The 12,613-nt window shown below is 33.6% G+C and overlaps 1 protein-coding gene across 1 annotated transcript in view; it reads left to right on the plus strand.

The window, feature by feature from the left end:
• The window catches only part of LOC149084153 (uncharacterized), a 332,369-nt gene that overhangs the window by 212,229 nt on the left and 107,527 nt on the right, over positions 1–12,613 (plus strand). The gene's annotated exons all lie outside the window — the stretch shown is intronic.

Below are 12,613 nucleotides of genomic sequence, written 5' to 3' on the forward strand. Positions count from 1 at the left end.
GATGCAAGACTCCTAAACAAGCATTTTTTGGTCATAGAATGTGCTACTCGGTCTTCTCATGGTGCAACCTAGGTAACGCGAATTCAACCACAAGGCATTATACCGCTTGACCATTATTTTTCGCAGCATAACCTCAATGGTTCTTGCACCAATATAAAATAAACTCCAATCCAATCCGAAAATGCATATGTACCCTCAAATAGTTGACAGCACATATCGCAGCAAATCCCTTGAAAAAATGAGATATTTGTTTTTGGTGACGTGCTGTTGTGCACTCCCTAAAAACACCATCTACCACCTCTGCTATTGCCATTCGACCACTCATTCTGTGATCAAAAGCGCTTTCTTTTAACTGTCTTATATCACCTTTTAAAGTTTACCCCATGAATTTAGAATCACCCTGTATATGAAGGCTATGTTCGGAGTCATACCTTCAAAACAACTTCGGCAACTCCTGATGATGACAATCATCGGCGTTTCTTTAAACTAATTGTCTTTGGTGATAAAAATCATATACACGCATGTTAAAATCAGTAATACATTTTTAAATGGGATGACATAAAGCGGAAGTTTATAACACGCATCTTAACACATGGAGAATGTATTTATTAATAATAATAGAGAAAATGAATACCTGAAACAAAAATATTCCATTCAATATTTAACATTGCATAGATACGCTATATTCTTGGATTTTTCTGGTCCCGTTGACGTATATTTTTGGCTTTATAGAGTTGACAACTGATTATAATAAACATAAAACGAATTAAGCAGGCTTAAAATCATTTTCAGAGCGTATATTAGGATGGATCGAAAAATCGAAATGTGGATAAAAGAATCGGCTTCAGGTGCAAAAAGATGTCTTTTAAGTATACTAGCATAAATGCAAATTTTTTCAACTTCAATTAATTTCCTCCGGTGCCCCAAGACACTTGAATATTTGCCAAAAATCGATTTTTATGCAAATTTTAAATTAAAAAAATGAAAAAATGAGTTAAATAATCGATTTCACAGGGAAAATAGAGAATGAAAAATCATTTATTTTTTATTATTAAATGTATAAAATTATATAGTATAGTAAAAGTAGGAAGGAATGGTGAAAATATTCATGCCATTCCCAAGCAGTTGAAAGATGCATTCGCCTAGTGTCTGAGGTGTCGGAAAGTGTTTGTGGAGAAGAGACACGGGTTCATATTGAATAGGATAAAATCAAGAAGCAATATCAAACATTTTAATACCAAAAAGCATTACAACAAATATGTAAATCTTCAAATTAATACAATTAAAAAAGCAATTATATAAGTACAGTTTTTATAGATTTTATGATTTATTGCTTTTTATTTTTAAATTTATACTTCATGTATTATTATAAAATTATTATTATTTATAAGTTTATACTTTAATACCTGAATACTCTGCAAAATTTATAAATATTTTTCATTAATTTACAATTGTTAATACATTTTCATAAAAGTGTGAATTTTTAACTATTTTTGGGGCACTTGGGCCTCCAGAAGATATGAATGGAATTCAATAAAAAAATTATGCAAACTAATACACCCAAGACAACTTTCCCACCCCAAGCCAAAAGTAATTTCGAAAAAAAAATTGTTTCGTATACTTTTCGATCCACCCTAGTGTATATGTTACGGTAAATGTTCGGTTATTATGCATACTTAAAAAGCATTTCGGTAAGACAGATACATTTCTCTAGCGTTATCGCTTTTACCGGCAACTATGCATAGTGCCCAAGCATCGTTGGTGAATTCAATAAATTTTCCTAAATTAATTACTTTTATCGGTGATTATGCATAGTACTCAAGCGTCGTTGGTAAATTAAAAAAGTATCTCGCTTACCGGCGATTACGTATAATACCCAAGCGTCGCATCACTGGTAAACATGATAAATTGTACTATATGGTATGCTATACATGATAATTTATACATGTATAATTATATCGGGGTACGATCGCAAAAGTTGTATCATAATATCGGGGTCCGACTATATATTCATCACACGTGCTAAACTCATTTGGATTTTTTTGTCATATTCATCAATTTCACCATTTACTCTAGGGTATTATGCATAATTACAGGTAAAGGCGACAAATTTTAAGTATTTATCAAATTTATCATCGACACTTCGGTACCATGCATAATCTCCGGTAAAAGTGATGCATTTATCGTACTTACCGAGACGACTGATGAGTATGCATAATAACCGATTATTACGTATAATTACCGATTCGTCACACACATATGTAAAATAAGAATAGAGCTAATTGACTTCAATCAAGGTAGAATAATGGTATGTTAATATTTTAAAAAAAAGTTGATAAATTTCGGTGTTGTACAAGTGCACTGTTCGTCTGTCAATAACTTTAACAACACTTCAGGCTTTGACAATTTTTTGTCCATGATTGGCAACTTTGTTTCCCTTTGACAATGTTTTTTCGCTGTAATTGGCAACTTTACTTGACTTGGAATTTTTTTTTCCATTTTAGATTGCAATTGATTGTAATAGCTTTACTTGCCTTGGACAATTATTTTTTTTGCTATGGCTTTACTTTCCTTAGACAATTTTTTTAAGATGCAATTAACAGTTTCACTTGCCTTTGACATTTTTCTTTTGTGATACTCTGTGATATCCCGGATGAATCCCGATTTCCCGTGCGTTTTCGAAGGAAATATGGTCCGTCTACGTTTTTATCGCGTTGCGTGTATTCACACTTTTCTGCCGAAACACCATTCGCGGGCCGGATGCAACTCCTTGTCTTGCCGCATTTTACCCATGGGCCGGATTTTATGCACCGTTGTTATAGATGGTTTTAATCATGTGTATGGTTTACTTTAACAAAAACGTATTGTTTTTTGTTTGTTTTTTTACCAAAACAGATGTAAATTGATGCTGAAGCTGTCGAAACACGTAAAATTTCAGCAGTTCTCGGAAAAAATGACGCCAACAAGGCATCGACTCTTCCTATATAAAAAGTTTATCGTACTTAGTACAATAAACTATATTTAGTACTGAAATGACACTAAACGGTGCACATTCTAACATACCCGAAAAATTCAGAAAATAAATTGGTATAATGGGTTTTCTGACCATGTTTTTCCATCTAGATTATTATTAGTTCGACAAATTTATCACTTTTCCCTTTGAATATGCATAACACTCAAACGTCGTTGGTAAGATTGATAAATACTAAAAAAAAAATTATCACTTTTTCTCCGAAAAATACGCATAATACCCAATCGTCGTTGGTAAATTTTATAAATACTGATAATTTTTCATTATGAATAACCACTTTTATACCGGCGATTATGCAAAATACACTAGTGTATTTAGTGAATTTGATAAATATGAAAAAATTACAAATGAGTCTAGTATGTATGATGGATATAGTCTGACCCGGTACAATGATAACAAATTTTACGATCATAACCTGATATAATGTAAATTATAATCAATACCCCCCCCCTCCCAGTATGCATTATCGTGTATGGTATACACTACAGTGCGATTTATTATGTTATCAATGACGCGACTCATGGGTATTATGCATAACCACCGGTGAAAGTGATAATTTTTAGTAATTATTTAAATTACCGACGACGCTTGGGTGCAATACATAATCGCCAATGAAATCGATAAATTAGAGAAATTTATCAAACTTACTAAACTACTCTACGATTAATCATAATAACCGATTATTATACATAATAACGAGAATTATCACATTTACCGTAATCTATACACACTTTTTTACCCGACGTAAAGTACATTGCTAGAAAATCACTATCCAGTCTGTCAAAAGATGAACAAAATAATGATTTCCAGGATCAAATTTCTATGAATGATCAGTTTCAAATAACAGTGAAAGAAACACGAATCAAATAATCCCCTTTATACAAGAAAAGGAGATTTTCTTTCCTTATAGATACTTTTTCCCTTTACTTCAGTTATTTAATTAAATGCTAATTTTTCACAAAAGGCTTTTTCCTTTTAGCTCCGGGCCAAAGATGCAAAAAAGAAAAAACATTCAATTTTTTTTTTTGTTCGTTTTTCCAGTTATTTCATCGCATCCCAATTTCTCAAACCGCTTATTAATAATAATAATAATAACAACAACAACGTTTTTCTTTACCCATTTTTTTCTTTTTCCTCCAGGTCTCAAATTCTTATTAGATGTCATGGAATTCCCGGAATTCCCAAATATCTAATTAAATAATATTTCTTTTTTGTGTGTGTGTGTGGAATTTAAATATCATTTTTATTCGTGGATTCAATTTTCATGATTGATTCCGAATACGATTTATTTTTAGATCTTGATCGTGTTTTGTTTGCCTGAATTAGATATTCTTTTCCGCAGATGTGATATTAGTATTCACGTATATAATAGCTGGTATAAATTAAGATAAAAATATTATTTATATGGATCGAATCTCACTGTTTTATTTGATCATTCTAAATAAATAATGATATCAAAAATGAATGGAGAAAGGGATTTTTCGAAGCATAAACGTATTATAATATTTATATAATTATTCCGGCAGTGAAATATTGATATGGGGGTCCCAAAATCTAGTATTGTTATAAACATTAAATTATTTTTGTTGAATTTCGTATGAATTTAGTAGAGTCAATGTTACCTCCTGTTTCACAAAAATTGTTTTCCATGGATATTCAAAAAATTTGGATTTTCGTCATTTTAAGTTTGATGGTATAAAATATCTATAATATTGATAGAAGCTCTAAACAAAATATTTAGTTTAGTTCTATGAATATAAAATTGTTAAAGTAAACCCCTTTTTTGTGACTTTTTAATAACCGCCATCCTACTAACGTTTTATGTAGCACTAGCTGTAACTCGCGGCTACATTCGCGTGGTTTTGGTAATCTGAAAATTGCTCAGCGATGATTTCTTCGTATAAACTTTTGAACCCCTCATGACACCCTTGGGGTTGAATCGTCAGAAATCCCGTCTTAGTGTGTCTCTACATTGCAAAATGAAAATACTGACCAAATTTCATATCCATAGCTTCAGTGGTTTCGGCTTGGCGTTATTTCTCTACATAGCCTTTAAATCCCCCTTACGGGTCAAATTTCGACAAAAAAAAAAAAAAAAACAACCACCATAGTGAGTCTTTACATTTTAAAATAAAACTACTGACCAGATTTCGTGTTTTCTTCAGTGATTTCGACTTGGCGGCGTGTAAACTTTGAATCCCCCTTATGACTCCCTTAAAGGGTGAATTTTGAAAAATCTCCTTTTTTGTGAGACCCTAGATAAAAATACTGACCGAATTTCATGTTTATATCTTCTGCTGTTTCGACTCGACGTGATTTACCTGTTACCTTTGAACCCCTTATGCACCCCCCCCCCCCTCTTAGGTGTCGAATTTCCAAAAATCCCCTTCTTAGTGAGTCTTTACGTCATGAAATATAGGTACTTACCAAATCTCATATTTATAGCTTCAGTGGTTTCGGCTCGGCGATGATTAATCAGTGAATCAGTTGTGAGTCAGGACATTTAATTTTATATACATAGATAATTCGGGAGCTTTCGACGCTTGCATTGATACGGAACCAACGTTGTTTGGTTTCATGATTATTTCATTTTTTAACAAAATTACAAAACACTCAAAGAAGAAAAAAACTTAAATATTTCAATTGATATTTATTCAACGACTATTCCTACCCTTTCACTGAAATATTGCGCGGAATTAACGAGATTTTTTTTGTTTCTTTTTGAGCTTCTAATGGTTAATGTACGTCAAACAAACATCTCAGCGGCGTCTCCATTTCCATCAAAAACCTTTTCAACTCTTCTAAAAGTGCTTTTTTATCTCCTTTCTTATCCTCTTCTATCACCTTTTTGAATCATTTTGATCTTCTTAGATACTTTCGAACTATGTACTGCCCTCACCACCCCCCTTTGATTCAAGCAGTTTACAGTTATTATTCGGTTCAGGCCCGTCATTTAGGGGGTGGGGGCTGACTTTTGAAAATACACTAAAAATGGTATATATATATATATATATATATTGAGTACATGTGCTTTGTCCCCTCCCCCCCAGGCAAATTTGAAATGACGGCCCTGAGAGATTTGGTTTAGGTTGTCCCAGTGCTTTTGTTCATTTAAATTTGATTTGTTGTAAATTGGAGTTTTCATTGTGTCTACTTTTTATGATCAGAGCCGGCCTCACCGGGTTGTTCAACATGTGCAGCTTCATCGAGCTCCGTGGTTTGGGGGCCCCATAATCACGAAAAAAAATAAAATTGTGTCTTTTAATCTTAAAAACTTATTACTATTCTTTCTATAGCCTCTCATTACTTATTTCTTCACATTAACGGCCGTATTCACCGACCGAGCTTAAACTACAATCGCAGGTGAAAGGATTGGAGATCGAGACGGATTGGTTGAATTCAGGATTTTAACCGTGCCCATCTCTAATCCTTTAACCTGCGATTATAGTTTTTACTCTGTCGGTGAATACGGCCGTTAATCAAGTTTCGAGAACTTAACCATCGAAATATTTGATACCATTAAATTAAATATCAGCTCATTATAATAAACGATAAATTGTTGCTTATAAACGACCATTTATGGATGTTGACTTGTTTGTGTATTATACACTTTTTTTTCTTCAAGCAAACTCATTGTTAGATAATTTGCTTCATTAGAGACGTCATTATCTAAAATATACTGAATCTTCAAGGGGGTTGGTGCACGCAAATTTAAAAAAAAATACATTTTCGAATTTCCAATTTCCAAATACTGTAAATTTTTCTGCGTCTAACTGTGATCGAGTTTCTGTTCTACCTTCACTGGAAGTATTTTTTAACATGTTTTGGTATAAACTGCTGGCAGGCATTGTATATGCTAATGTTTTCCATTAAAATACAATTTTCTCAAAACTGAGTTTCTTGTCAGATAAGGAATATTTTTCAAATACCACTTATTCAAATGTCTGAAAAATTCGTGTCTCTCAAAACTAAAGTATTACGTACTTTCACGAGAGGTTTTTTCATTAAAATTATTTAAAGAAATTTTATGGTACGAAGTATGAGCGAAATTCCGTGATTTTCGAAAAAGTTGCGTGTTATTGAATTTGTGATTCGAGAAAAAAAATTCAATAATTAAAATCCTAAATGCTCCAGTTAAATTATATAAAAATATCCGTACCATTTAATAAATTTAATAGAATTGTAAATTGTTCACACGCACATAGTATTTAATAAAAATTTGTGCCTAAAGTGAACAGAAAAATTTTAAATGTTCCTTAAATGAAGGAGATTTTTCCCGTAGGAAAGCCAAAATTGTGCACCAACCCCCTTAATTCTTGTACATCATTTTCGAGGTTGTAGCAATTTGTTCATTAACTCATTACATTAAGTACATTCACCGGTTCGTAATAAACGTTCCATTTCATCTTTAATGTTACCTAATCTAATTATTAATCACTTTTTTCAGTAGCCTTAAAAGCAGATAACATTCCACAAATTTAGCGCGTTCATGTCTGTGATTCGTTTCACAAAAACCATCTAGATTTTCGCTACTACATTTGAATTACACATGTACGTGAAGAGTCGATTTTCCAATTTCATCTTTCAAAAGAGCCAAATGTTAGAAAATTACAAAATAAGAAATCATTTCCCCTCCTCTATTTTCACCTTGAATAATTTACAGAAAGTTTCTCGAACATTTTACAGCGAAAGCAAGGGGAAAAGTCTCTTAAAGCTTAAAGACGGAGAGAGAGAGAGAGATCTTGAAAAATGTTTTAATCTGTTCCTTGTAAACAACCGCGATTTCTCTTTCTCGTTCTTCGGAAAACTCTTTTAGTTTGCGAGTGTTCGTAGTACGAGCACAAGCTCATAAATTTTCATTTTTAAAAGCGGACTTTATCGCCTTTTTCCTCTCCAATTTTTATTTTATTATTTTTTTTTCATCCTGCTAAAGGAGAAATGTTCGAAGTGAGAGGCGAGATCCGAGACTAATGGATTGAAATGGTAGAACCGAGTCGATAAATGTATCCTTACATATGTATGCGGTTTAAAAAAGGTTTTTATAGGTTACTTGCGCCCCACGTCCCCCACTTACTCTTGGAGGTCCGCCGTTTACCCTGAGTGAGAGAGAGTAAAAACCTATACACACTTTTAACCATTTGATTTCTCGACTTTTCAGCGCGAATGGAGATAAAAACTCAAGGGGAAATCTCTCTTTTTTGAGAGAGGAATGAAATAAAAACGGCGTATCGAAAATACCATTTAAAAAAAATGAATTGTTCAATTTTTTTTCTGGTATTTGAATAAGTAGGATGAAAGTATTGATAACTTCTTTTTATAGATATTTCAATATTTATATCGATTATAGAATCTAGTGGTTTTTTTTTAGATCGATTTCAATGATCCAAGGGATTAAAAACATTTTTTTCAGGATTTGTCACTCTCGAAGTCGTCTTTCTGCAGAATTTTTCATCAACTCGAGTTTTTATAACACTTGGACTCACTATTTAGAGATGATTTTAAATAAGACCATGTCGGATATGGGATTCTAACCTCGGGCGTACTACTACCTTTTTCCTTGAAGAATGTGCGAGATTCGATGTTAGGTCTAGTTAGGACAGGGGATGTCCACATGTGGTCACTCACCATGAGATTAAGTATGGCACGCGAATGTTTATTTAGTATTTATAATTAGTACGTGAAGCTAATTTGGGTATTAATTCACTTTCCAAGAACTTTTTCGGTACAGCATTTCCCACCCCCCGTGTGTGTAGTGTGTGTATATATATATATACACACACACACACATATATATATATAGACAGCCGGTCTTAATAATACAATCTCTCAGTTGAAAAGTACCATTACATGAGAAAATAACCCTACAGTAAACCAGATATTGAAACATCACATTTCATTCACAATTTGAAATATTGGTGGCAGCACAAACTTCCCAACCACACGGTATCGGTATCAGATACGTACAAGGAGTATTGGATAGATGCACGCACACAGAAACGCTACCGGCACAACTAACTCGCTCATTCCTTGAAAGGGTAAAACAGTAGTAAATTGCCCAATAACGATGGACTGGGGTCTTGCTTGGTTTGAAGAAGAAGCAGGACTTGATAATACCGTCTGCGAAAAAATTGGTTTAACAATGGATTAACCAATTAAAATTTCGTAAATAAAATGTATATAAAATGTATTTTCTTCTTTAAAGTCGGCTAAAGAAGTCGATTCTCGTCAATGAATACAAGGTGGTACACCCCAGTCACTGTCAGATAGAAAGTTGGTAACCTGACCATTCATGAAATTTCGACGGATAATTTTACGGAAAGAAACGACACCATGAAAAGTTGTTATGAGCCTGACGAAGTCATACTTCTCCATTATTTTCCCCAGAAATCCCCTTTTGTAATAACCGCGATAATAGATATTAGAATGTAATGTTAGCAGTAGAATATCTGCGAATTACATTTATTTTTATGATGGATAATGTCCCTCGTGATTCATCATTTCTTCGGATATTCATATGCAAGAGAGAGAAAAGAATAATGTCTTATCGTCTCAGAAGCCGGTTACAGGTAAAGCTACTTACGGAATCTCTTCTTCGAATACCATGCAAGGGAAAAAAAACGAGGAAAAGAGGAATCCATCTTCCTATTCCTTGAAATTTATGTATGGTCATGGGTCTACGTGAAAGGGACATTTCACGTATGGTATTTGAAGAGGAGAAGCTTTTCTCGTGGTTTATTGCTGGGTGAAAAAGTTATTATTATTAGTCTATGATGTCTGTTGTAACTTCTGAGACAGATATTCCTTGATATAAAATCTAATTCGGCCATAATGAACTCTGTTATTATGAAAAATCCGCTATAACGTCAATAAGTGTGATTCCCGTAGAGGCAAATGTCAATAAACTTCACTTTTGACTTCAACGGAGTGACATTTACATAGAAATAGTAGTAGGGGAAAAAATTAACCAAAAATAGAGTTTGAGATTGACACTTTGATGAACTACTTGTCCAATTTTCGCATCATTAACTATGATCAAGAAAGACAGGATTCTTTGATTGATTGTTCAGTTTCTCTCCATAGGGAGAGTTGGCAGAGTTGGCCTAGAAGTCATGGATGGTCTTTTGATGCTGTTTGTTTCCATTCTAGTATCTACAGCAATAACGGTGTCAATCCAGGGACCGAAGACATTAACACGGCTTAATTCACACATCCGTTACTTCTTTAAGTTATTGTTTTTTGATTGGAAGAACTTTTGGAATTCATTTGGAGGGGCCTAAGCTTTATTTTAGGAATTTTTTAGATGTCATAATATGTCTCTTATTCCATCAATTAGAATATAAGATGTATACTCTGTCATTAAATATGAAAACCATTTCCTGAGAACGGCATAAGCTTTCTTCATTTCTACATTATTAGAGTGAAATAACCGCTTCTCATGATGACATTTGATGTGTACCTCTGATTTTCATGAGTGCCTGAAAAAACATCCACCTCAGTTTGAACGACTCTGAATCTAAAAAAAAAAACCTGAACATCCTCACATTACGATCTGCATTAATAATCATAAGAGAATAATGTATGGAGTAAACCTATTTTGTTTGGAATCGGCTTCCGTTGCAAAAGATCTGCGGCAATTATATTAACGATGAATATACTCTCTCCATAGTCGGATGTATTTGATACAGCTTTCAAGGTGTAACCATGTCGTTCAACCTCCAGGACAGGGTGCATCGAAGATTAGACAGATTCCACCAAAATTCACCGCTTAACATATTTTTCGACATCAGACCTCGTTGACCTTTCTTCACGTCCATCCCACCCAGACATCGTCAACATCTTCAAACACACATTGACATGAACCTCAGGCGTGAAACTATCCCCAAAACACGCTACTCCAGAAGGCAATAATGACAGTTTTTCGGGCACATTTCAAGACCTACTCACAGTAACCTCCCCATTTCTAATTTTTATAATAATTCAACTGGACAGAGATCGATCTTATCTCAAAAAATAAGGGCTCTAATTCAAAGGTGGGCGAGACATGAACAGAATTCAGAGAGTGAAGAGTGATCTACTTAAAAGAAGATCATCCATCCGATCCATCTTCATTTCTCGAGATACGTACGAACCTAGACTTTGGTGGGGGGGGGGGGGTGAGGGGGAGAGAGCAGGAACTCATATTCCATCAGTGTCGAGATCTGATAAGTTCGTTCAACTTGTTTGATCCTAAAAGATCGAATACACTTTATTATAGATGTTGAATTTCCTTCTATTACTATCATTATACATAGGAGTATTGCGAATACCAGTGGGAATTAATGATTGTTATTCTCATATGTGAGATCTGGTATTTATTCTCACTCCCATTCTCATTCATTCATGAATGAATAGCTGCTTTCTTTCTTCACTTTTTTTCTTTTTCAAAAGTGAAAGTGAAATACTGAGAAAGAAGAATGAAAGGCAAAAAAAAAAGAAAAAAGGATTGATATTGATTTCAGCTTTTCACCTCTTTCTTCTTCTTCTCACTGATATAAGGAATGTGTAGCCAAGGTGGTTATAACCGAGGCGGCCCAAGAAATATTACTTTCACTTCAAAAGAAATGGACGTACGTAAGAGAAGGAAAAATAAAAAATGTAAGAAAATACATTTTTTTTTCTTTTAAAGCTTAAGGCGGAGATTTATCACCTACGATTTATATATATATTTTTTTTCTTTCATCTTCATTCTTTATTTCCTCGGTTATCATCTGTGGTTATCTTTCTCTTCCCCCCCCCCTTTTTTTTCATCCTTTTCTATGGAGACGGTGGTTATCTCAGTTTCTTAAGGTGTTCGATCGCTGCGTGCGGCCCACCTTTGGGGAAATCTTTGGAATGAATTGGTTTCGGTGATAAGAGATGAGAGTATGTGTTTTTTTTTTACACGTGAAAAGGGGGAGTGAATTGGGGTTACGTGAATATGAAATTGTAATTTCTTGCTTTTTTTTTTTTTTTTTTTAGTTTGGCGAAATTATCATTTCTTATTTCATTTTTTACGTCAATCAATAGTTTTATCTAAATTGAAATTGATTGTGAATTCAATTTCGTTCTGTATGTGGTAGTGGTGTTAGATATGCAGATAGTTAGAAAAATAATCCCTCGTTTAGTTTTAGTTTTCTTTCTTTCTCTTTTTTTTTCGTATAAATCGCCCCGAATATACAGTCGGTCCCGCTTAATCGGATAACACGTAGATAGCCCGCTTTAAAATCATCTGGCACCAAAATTTCTCCCATAGATACAATGTTAAAATATCCCCGCTTGTTTTGACAATTTCCGCTTAATCTGATATAACGTTTCACACATCAACCACTATACACGTAATGTTTATATTGAATCAAACATTTAAATTTGTAGAAAATGTATTAATAGGTTAAGAAAAATGAATTTGACAGTAGGTACTGACCTCCAAATATTCGAGTTGTCTTCAATGCGTACATTTGATTATTTTATTCTTGTTCTCTGTTGAGCCGATAGAGGACGCTAACTATCGTAATGAAAAGTAAAAATCTTGTATTCCGATCTTTGTAATTAAATATAATTTTCATT

Source organism: Pholcus phalangioides, unplaced genomic scaffold, assembly GCF_987345545.1.
Source record: "Pholcus phalangioides strain wild (caught in Gottingen) unplaced genomic scaffold, Ppha-v1.0 ptg000008l_1, whole genome shotgun sequence".
NCBI classification, from domain to species: domain Eukaryota; kingdom Metazoa; phylum Arthropoda; class Arachnida; order Araneae; family Pholcidae; genus Pholcus; species Pholcus phalangioides.